Source organism: Gymnoscopelus braueri, assembly GCF_963280865.1.
Source record: "Gymnoscopelus braueri genome assembly, chromosome: 16".
Taxonomy (NCBI): Eukaryota; Metazoa; Chordata; class Actinopteri; order Myctophiformes; family Myctophidae; genus Gymnoscopelus; species Gymnoscopelus braueri.
Window position 1 is genome coordinate 40,040,783 of NC_137616.1, and position 10,150 is coordinate 40,050,932.

At 42.4% G+C, this 10,150-nt stretch overlaps 1 long non-coding RNA gene across 1 annotated transcript; it reads left to right on the forward strand.

Moving 5' to 3' along the window:
* The first annotated feature begins 1,067 nt into the window (after positions 1–1,067).
* Positions 1,068–5,137, forward strand: LOC308102729. Its single transcript, XR_013934685.1, has 3 exons — positions 1,068–1,271; positions 3,321–3,428; positions 4,869–5,137. It is a non-coding gene; the product is annotated as an uncharacterized lncRNA (long non-coding RNA).
* Positions 5,138–10,150: the final 5,013 nt, after the last annotated feature.

The following is a 10,150-nucleotide window of genomic DNA, read 5'->3' on the forward strand; positions in this document are numbered from 1 at the left end:
GACAACAAGGAACCAGTGGTGGAAACTAAGTAAATTTGTTCTACTTTTTACACAGCTTTAGTTACTGGTTACTTTGTAGTTTGTAGATGTAGATTATTCACACAAAAATACATTAAACACGTAGGCCCTATTTTATGCTTTGGCTATACGAAAATAGCCGATCTACAAGCTCACAACACATCATTGTGAGCACAACTTAGCTTACTACTGCCAGGGGCCGTATTGTACAACATTACATTACAGTAGCGGATGCTTTTATCCAAAGCTACTTACAATAAGTGCATTCAACATAGGTAGGCAAGGAAACTACTAATCACCAGAAGTCTTAAGTGCATTCTCTTCTAAAACAAGCAACTAGAGCGCTAAGGTAAAAGTGCAATATATCAGCTACCTACGGTACTTTCTTAAATAGATGGGACAAATATGATATAGATGGGACAAATAGGAAAATCAAAGTGCAAGAGCTAAAACAAATAAGTGTATCAAATAAACAAGATCCAATAAAGCAAGAGCGTACAAGTAATTGACAACAAGTAGGCAAGGCTAAGAGGAAGGGTCAGGGTAGTGTTTCCTGAAGAGGTGGGTTTTCAGCCTGCAGCCTTGTAGGCTACAACACAGGGACACATCTTATCAAGGCACACTGTAACTCCAATCTGCACCAAAGTTGGCAAAAACACTGTTAAGGGGTCTGCCATGAAAATAGTGACTTTACGATGTGTACACTGTATAATTTGTGTTGAGGTATCTAAAGAGCACAAAATATATTTCTGAACGTGCCAAAGTATCGCCAGACTGTCAATCCTTGACAGCCTGACCCATGCCCCCATGCCCATCTGACCCATGCGTGTCAATTGGCGCCTGGCCCGTGGCCTGACCCGCCCCTTCTATCATAGCCTTGAATGGCTTCACATCCAGCGGAGCTTCCTTGACCAGCTGGTGGAGAGTGGGAGGGTCCTGGTTATGTAAGCACTGTTCTGTGTGGATCTGGGAGTGTTAATCCAGGGAGCGGAGAAGAGGAGTATAGTCTACTCTGTTTATCAAGTCACCATTACCGACGTCCTACTGAACTCGAGACGATAACATGTCGGCAAGTAAAGTCGGATCCGTAAAACCGGGCCTCGAATATCGACTCTCAAAATGGACTGAAGATGAACTATTTCGGGTTTTTAAAAGAGACATGTCGTCCAGGTTTTCAACTGCGTCAGAGGAGGAACGGCGAGAGATCTACCAGACAGAGACGTTGATGCCTGTGATAAAGTTACACAGAATAGGTGTGTGCTGTTTTTATGTCACTTTACAGTTTGATTTCATCTTCAATACCAACCAGATACAGAGATGTTGTAGGTACTCTATGGAGTAATGCCAGAGGTGTTAAGTTACTACGTACTACGTGTGTGATGCACTTAATACTTCTGGTGATTAGTAGTTTCGTTCCCTACCTATGTTGAATGCACTTATTGTAAGTCGCTTTGGATAAAAGCGTCTGCTAAATGAATGTAATGTAATGGTGTGTGTGTGTGAGTGTGTGCGTGTGCGTGTGTGCGTGCAAATCACTCACTCACTCACTCACTCACTCACACACACACACACAATTTGTTTTACCCCCTTTAATCCTATTTTATGCTTATGGGGGTCCCTGGAATAACATATTTTCAGATGGGGGTCCGGTAAGAGTTGTTTTATGGCTTAATCCCCCCCCCATATACATTTGAAAACTTGACTTGAAAAAATGGGACATTCTGCATAATGAGTACTTTTACTTTTGGTACTTGAATTAAATGTTGATTCCAATACTTTCGTACGTTTACTCAAGCACATTTTGGATACCAGACTTATTTACTTGTAACAGAGTATTTCTACATTGTGGTATTGCTACTTTTACTTAAGTCAGGGACGCAGAGGGCATTTTAGAACCCAGGATGACACACACTTGCATGCGTGCCAAGAGTGCGTGTGCCCAGTGCGTGTGCGCGAAAATTTCAGTATATTTTTTTGTCCTTCGGGTCCTTCTTCTCTCCATCACACACCTCTCTCCATTCAGAAATGGAATTGAAGAACCTAAAACACCCTCGTCCTAAAACACCCTCGCCCCCGGGTCTAATCCGGCGGCATCGGTCCGCGGAAAAAAATGGGGCAGTGTGTTTTAGGACGCGCGTTCCTTTTTCCACCCGGAATGGTGGAATGGCTCCTCGGAGGTTTTTTCTTTTTTCCTCGTCCCAAAAGTGGGGGGGATTTCACCCCCCCCCTCCCAGTGGAACCGAATACGTCTAAACCGCCATCCCCCCTTCCTGTGTCCCTGACTTAAGTACAACATGTTCTTCCATCACTGGCAATATGCCTCCTTCCAGCAGTAAATCAATGTAGATAAGAGCTGTGGGTGTACACACACACACACACACACACACACACACACACACACACACACACACACACACACACACACACACACACACACACACACACACACACACACACACACACACACACACTCTCACTCATCCCCCCCATTGCAGCCTATTAGCCCTGGCAGTACTCCCCTGGGTGTTACACAATTACACTGTTTTACAAAATATATTCCATTCATCATTACCAATAGGCTCTATGCACAGCAGCTAGATTGGAAAGAAATCATGGGCCTCTTCTTACTTCCTTCACAGGTGTTACTTATCAATGATACTAATTAAGGCTCTGTTCTATTCGGGTCAAACAGAGTCAGGGTGCTAATATTGTTCATGTTGGCTAGTCTACTGGAAACACACTGCTACACCAGTGGGTCTCAAAGTGTAGACCAGGGACCCTCATGGTTCCTTTAGGGGGTTCCAAATGGCTCCTTACGGTTGTGTAACTCTGACAGTGTACAAATGGAACCAAATGGACCCGTAAGGGTCCAATTTGGTTCCATTTTACGCTCTCAGAGTTATGGGTCCTTGAAATTAAAACGTTTGAAAACCACTGTGCTACACTAAATGGAACAGAGCCTTCAATTTCTTTCCAATATGGCTGCTGTGCATAGAGCCTACATCCTACTGAACTCAAGATGATAAAATGTCAGCAAGTAAAGTCAGATTCCCAGTGTTAGTTTGAGAAGCACAGATACTGGTCCTAGGTATAAGGATAAATAATCACTAGCTGCAGAAAAAACATCACTCATGAGGCAGGCCAAGAATCGGCCTAAATGTAATGTTCCTCTGCCTGGCAGTTGCTGTTGCCGGCTTGCCACCCCAAATTTAAAACATTATCAGTTGGTAATACGACACAGCTTGCATGTTATTTCAATACATTTGATGTTTTTTCTCTCTCTCCTCATTCTCCATTCCAAGATGTCTTTCCTGAGATGTCGTCCAGGTTTTCAACTACGTCAGAGGAGGGACAGCGAGAGATCAACCAGGCAGCGACGCTGAAGCCTGTGATAAATTTACACAGAATAGGTGTGTGCTGTTTCTATGTCACTGTACAGTTTGATTTCATCTTCAATACCAACCAGATACAGAGATGTTGTAGGTACTCTATGGAGTAATGCCAGTGGAGTTAAGTTACTACGTACAGTACATGTACTCATGTACCGTACTTAAAGGGTTAGTTCGGATTTTTGGACTTAAAGCTGTAGGAAATACTTGCCATGAATGTAGTCGTTGCAAAGGTATTAATTGATTGCCCGAGTCCCGTGGTCAGAGTTCTGGTCTGGTTCTGATGAATATTAAGTAGTTCCGTGATTTGGTGGGGGCTGCTCATTAACCAGACCCAGAATAAGTACTTTATAAGATCAGAGCACTACGTCACGGCTAAGCCGGACTTCACATGACGTGTCAGCCTGTGTCTATGCCCATGCATAGACGAAAGGGGGACAAAAGATGGACAGACATTTATTCCCATATATGGACGAAATAGGGACAAAGCCTCATGTAGGCAGACCCTCTGGGTCTGGCAAAAAATAAATGTATCAAAAAAAAATAGCGTCATTTGTATTGTTGACCTACTTCTACCATATAGTGCAGGTTTCGTTAAACTTCGACCCCTCTGTCACATGGTACTATTTTTTGTGTAACTTCGACCAACTTTTTTGTGGGAGAGTAGGCTGTGGCGTGATTCTGGACAAAAAAAATAGTAGTGCAATTTTAAGGTATCTTTTTACTTTACTTGAGTGTTTCCAATTTGCAATACTTTTACTTCTACTCCACTGCACCTCAGAGGCAAATACACTACAATTATTTGAAAACTTGAGTTACTAGTTACTTTGCAGATTAAAATGGATATATAACGAAACATACATTAATCTCTATTTTATATCTGAAAATAGCAGATCTACAATCAACGTGCCCTGAAGCGACGTGTTGTGAGCTGGTAGATCTACTATTTTCAAAGGAATTCTATACATTAGAAAACTTGACTTGAACAATTGGACATTCTGCATAATGAGTACTTTTGCTTTTGGTACTTGAATTATATGTTGATTCCAATACTTTTGTTCGTTTACTCAAGCACTCTTTGGATACCAGACTTATTTACTTGTAACAGAGTATTTCTACATTGTGGTATTGCTACTTTTACTTACGTATAAAATGTGAGTACACCTCCCATCACTGGCAGTATGCCTCCTTCCAGCAGTAAATCAATGTAGATAAGGGCTGTGTGTGTGTGTGTCTCTCTCTCTCTCTCTCTCTCTCTCTCTCTCTCGCTCTCTCTTGCTCGCTCTCTCTCTCTCTCTCTCTCTCTCTCTCTCTCTCTCTCTCGCTCTCTCTCTGTTATTTGCTGTTGCCGGCTTGCCGCCCTAAATTTAGAACATTATCAGTTGGTAACACGTCACAGCTTGCATGTTATTTCAATACATTTTATGTTTTCTTTTCTCTCTCCTCATTCTCCATTCCAAGATGTCTTTCCTGCCAAACTACCCCTGAAGAAACATATCTACAGCAGTAACAGTCATCTTAAACATCATCTGAGAATTCATACAGGAGAAAAGCGCTACAACTGTGACCAGTGTGGGAAAAGGTTCAGCCAGAGCAGTACACTAAAATGTCACCAAAGAATTCACACAGGAGAAAAGCCCTACCACTGCGACCAGTGTGGGAAACGGTTCAGCCAGAGCAGTCATCTCGAACGTCACCAGAGAATTCATACAGGAGAAAAGCCCTACCACTGTGACCAGTGTGGGAAACGGTTCAGCCAGAGCAGTTTATTCATATCTCACCAGAGAATTCATACAGGAGAGAAGCCCTACCGCTGTGACCAGTGTGGGAAAGAGTTCACCATAGACACTAATCTCAAAAGGCACCAGAGAATTCATACGGGTGAGAAGCCCTACCACTGCGACCAGTGTGGGAAAGAGTTCACCATAGACACTAGTCTCAAAAGGCACCAGAGAATTCATACAGGAGAAACTCCCTACAACTGTGACCAGTGTGGGAAACGGTTCAGCGATAGCCAAAACCTCAAACGTCACCAAAGAATTCACACAGGAGAGAAGCCCTACCACTGCGACCAGTGTGGGACAAGGTTCAGCCGTAGCAGTCATCTCAAATGTCACCAGAGAATTCATACAGGAGAGAAGCCCTACCACTGTGACCAGTGTGGGAAACGGTTCAGCCAGAGAGGTTTACTCATAACTCACCAGAGAATTCATACAGGAGAAAAGCCCTACAACTGTGACCAGTGTGGAAAACGGTTCAGCACAAGCAGTAATCTCAAAATTCACCAGAGAATTCATACAGGAGAGAAGCCCTACCACTGTGACCAGTGTGGGAAACGGTTCAGCCAGAGCTTTGACCTCATATCTCACCAGAGAATTCATACAGGAGAAAAACCCTACAACTGTGTCCAGTGTGGAAAACGGTTCAGCACAAGCAGTCTTCTCAAAATTCACCAGAGAACTCATACAGGAGAGAAGCCCTACCACTGTGTCCAGTGTTCCAAACGGTTTAGCCATAGCAGTACACTAAAATGTCACCAAAGAATTCACAGAGGAGAGAAGCCCTACCACTGTGACCAGTGTGGGACAAGGTTCAGCACAAGCAGACATCTCATATGTCACCAAATAATTCATACAGGAGAAAAGCCCTACCACTGTGACCAGTGTGGGAAACGGTTCAGCCAGAGCAGTCATCTCATATCTCACCAGAGAATTCATACAGGAGAAAAGCCCTACAACTGTGACCAGTGTGGAAAACGGTTCAGCACAAGCAGTAATCTCAAAATTCACCAGAGAATTCATACAGGAGAAAAGCCCTACAACTGTGACCAGTGTGGAAAACGGTTCAGCACAAGCGGTAATCTCAAAATTCACCAGAGAATTCATACAGGAGAGAAGCCCTACCACTGTGTCCAGTGTTCCAAACGGTTCAGCCATAGCAGTCATCTAAAATGTCACCAAAGAATTCACAGAGGAGAGAAGCCCTACCACTGTGACCAGTGTGGGAAACGGTTCAGAACGAGCAATCAGCTCAAATGTCACCAAAGAATTCACAGAGGAGAGAAGCCTACCACTGTGGCCAGTGTGGGAAAGGATTCAGCCAGCGCAGTCATCTCGAATGTCACCAGATAGTTCATACAGGAGAAAAGCCCTGCCACTGTGACCAGTGTGGGAAACGGTTCAGAACGAGCATTCAGCTCAAATGTCACCAAAAAGTTCACAGAGGAGAGAAGCCCTACCACTCTGGCCAGTGTGGGAAAGGATTCAGCCAGCACGGTCATCTCGAATGTCACCAGATAGTTCATACAGGAGAAAAGCCCCTACCACTGTGGCCAGTGTGGGAAAGGATTCAGCCAGCGCAGTCATCTCAAACGTCACCAGATAATTCATACAGGAGAAAAGCCCTACCACTGTGACCAGTGTGGGAAAGGGTTCAGCATAAGCAGTAATCTCAAATGTCACCAGAAAATTCATACAGGAGAAAAGCCTTACAGCTGCGACCAGTGTGGGAAACGGTTCAGCCTTAGCAGTGACCTCATATCTCACCAGAGAATTCATACAGGAGAAAAGCCCTACCACTGTGACCAGTGTGGGAAACCGTTCAGCCATAGCAGTGACCTCATATCTCACCGGAGAATTCATACAGGAGAAAAGCCCTACCACTGTGACCAGTGTGGGACAAGCTTCAGCCGGAGCAGTACTCTCAAACGTCACCAGAAAATGCATACAGGAGAAAAGCCCTACCACTGTGACCAGTGTGGGAAACGATTCATCCAGAGCTGGGAACTCACATGTCACCAAAGAATTCATACAGGAGAGAAGCCCTACCACTGTGACCAGTGTGAGAAACGGTTCAGCACGAGCTGGCGTCTCAAATGTCATGAGAGAACTCATAGAGGAGAGAGAACCTAACACTGACAGTGGGAGATTTTGAGGGAAAAGTCTCACCTCTTAACAACACTACATCTTAAGCTACTTTGGGCAATGCAGTGGCGCACACACACACCGATGCAACACGCGCGCGCATACACACACACACACACACACACACACACACACACACACACACACACACACACACACACACACACACACACACACACACTGATGATGATGATGATGATGAAAATATTGACTTCTGGCCGGTGGTTGAGGTGTAGTTATAGAAGTTGCATTGGTGGCGTTCAGTCCGGGCAGTGAAGGATCTAGTTCTGTACCTCCTCCGACATGTAGGCCTGTCATAATTCTATATTAATATTCGCCAATGGGAGGGCTGGCGGACCTATGACTCAGACATAACCCTGTCACTATGACTCAGACATAACCCTGTCACTATGACTCAGACATAACCCTGTCACTATGACTCAGACATGACCATACGTAGAGGCACTGACTGAGACATAATGCCGTCGCCCATATACTGATGACATCAGGGATCTCCATATATGGGCTTATCGGCCGCATGGGCAGTGCGACGTAGTTGTGAGGGCCGCATAGTTAGAACCTTATAGTTATATGTATAGTTAAATAATAGTATTATGTAATTAACCGTATTACATAATTGCCTAATCGCAATTTATTTTAGATAATCACAATTATTTTGCATAATCATCAGAATATTTTTTCTTCATCTGTATAAATGTATCTGTTGAAAAATGTTCATACATATTTTTTGTGAGGTTAAGGTTAGGTTTAGGCTTAGTTTTGTGAGGCTAAGGTTAGGTTTAGGCTTAGTTTTGTGAGGTTACGGTTAGGGTTCTGGTTAGGGTTCGGCATAGTTGCAAAGGCATAAGGAAGAAGTTGGTTACAAGGAAGAACAGGGAAGAACTTGGCCATGCCACGCCAGGAAGCATTGAGGGCAAACTTCTCCCTTGTGCCTGTGTCATACCACTGCATTTACATCTGACCTGCTTATATATGTATATATACTGTATATAATACAGATTTTCTCTGATATATTCATGCCATGTTACTGATTGATCAGTCTGAATTGACTTTGGTTTTCTTGTGATCATTGTTTATTTCTCAGTTATGTTTATAGGTTTGTCTCAAAGCCAGCTTATAACCCTTGACACAAACTTGTTGATATTATCCGTTAACTCTCTCAGTGCCAGACCCCGAGTTATCCCGAGTTTTATGGTTATACCCCTCAGTGCCAGAACGAGAAATCCCGAGTTAAAAAAAATAATATATATATATATATATATATATATATATATATATATATATATATAATATATTTTTTATAGTGTTCAGAACCCAAGATATCATTATCTGAAGATTTGCAGCTCCATCCACTCTTTGTTTAACCTATAACTGAAAAAGGCTGTATCTCGCTTCCTAAGCACTTTTTTTTTTCTTTGAAAAAAAGAATAAAAAATTCTGGCAAAGTTCGCAATATTTTTTTTATTTTATTGGCACTGAGAGAGTTAATGACGACCTGATCTGTGAGCAGGAGAAAGGGATTCAATCTAGGATTGAGGTCAAGACAGAGACTGCCAATATAGCCTCACGTGTTCAATTATGTTTAGTTTTTCATGATTACTGTACATATGTCTTTTTTTTTTATCATATACATCTTATCGTACTCATTTACCATTATTTAATGCTGCAGCATATTCACCGTTCCCTTATTTTATTACTGCAACAGATCTCCATTACCTTTTGTTAGAGATCTCCTCCATTATGTGTTGTCACAGCCTCATGGTCAGCACCAAACACCTGTTTGCTACAATACAATGCTATGTTATGCTATGTGGGTAATCAGGGAGCTTGTATTCACATCTTGACCCGGCTTACATTTTACACATCCATTTAATTTCATATGAATTCATCTTACAAACGACACAGGTACAATAGTTGGTTGAAACATACACCTTTATTAATCTCACAACAGTTTAAAGCTCATCATTGTTATTGCTAAATGAATAAACATACTTACCATATCCTCACACATGGGCACAATGCTGCTGGGGAACTCTGCCCTAAACCCAGTCTGTTAGAGTCTGTTTAGCTCAAGACCGTTTCCTTGCCTGGGCTTGCTGAAATTTTTTTAAACACTATTTTAAACATTATTTTTGACACTTTATTGAAAATAAATCTGCATAATTGCAATATTTGGTTTGTCCATTCTGTCCACCAAGCCCTCATCAGAATGAACTCTTTTACAAGGATTTACACACATGTCTGTTTAAAGGGATACTTCACTTTCGGGCCGGGGACACATTTAAAAAAAATATTAAAAATAAATGAAAAAAGTTATGGAAAATTCATGGCCCCCTCACACATTAGTAGGACACTGCGTGTCGTGAGGGGGCCATGAATTTTCCATAACTTTTTTCATTTATTTTTAATATTTTTTTTAAATGTGTCCCCGGCCCGAAAGTGAAGTATCCCTTTAATGTTTACTGTGATTACAAGCAATTGATGGTGGAGTTTTACATCGTAAGCATGTTTAATTATGACTCCTTGTTATGCTATACCGAGAGCAAATCGTGCTCTCAGTATGCTCTCACTGAAGTGCTTGGCCCCTTAAAAAAAAAGAATAGCAGTTCTATGCTATTTTGGTGCCACACTGTATTATGAAGAAGTAGCCTAAGCAGGGCATTAATTCACAAAATAAGTATGGAGATAGATACAATGTTTCCACTTGACAGCAACGAAAAACAGTCAGCTGGGGTCACTGACTCAGCAGTATCTTTGATAAAGTAGAGTGTATGGGGTCACACGCATTGAATCAATCAG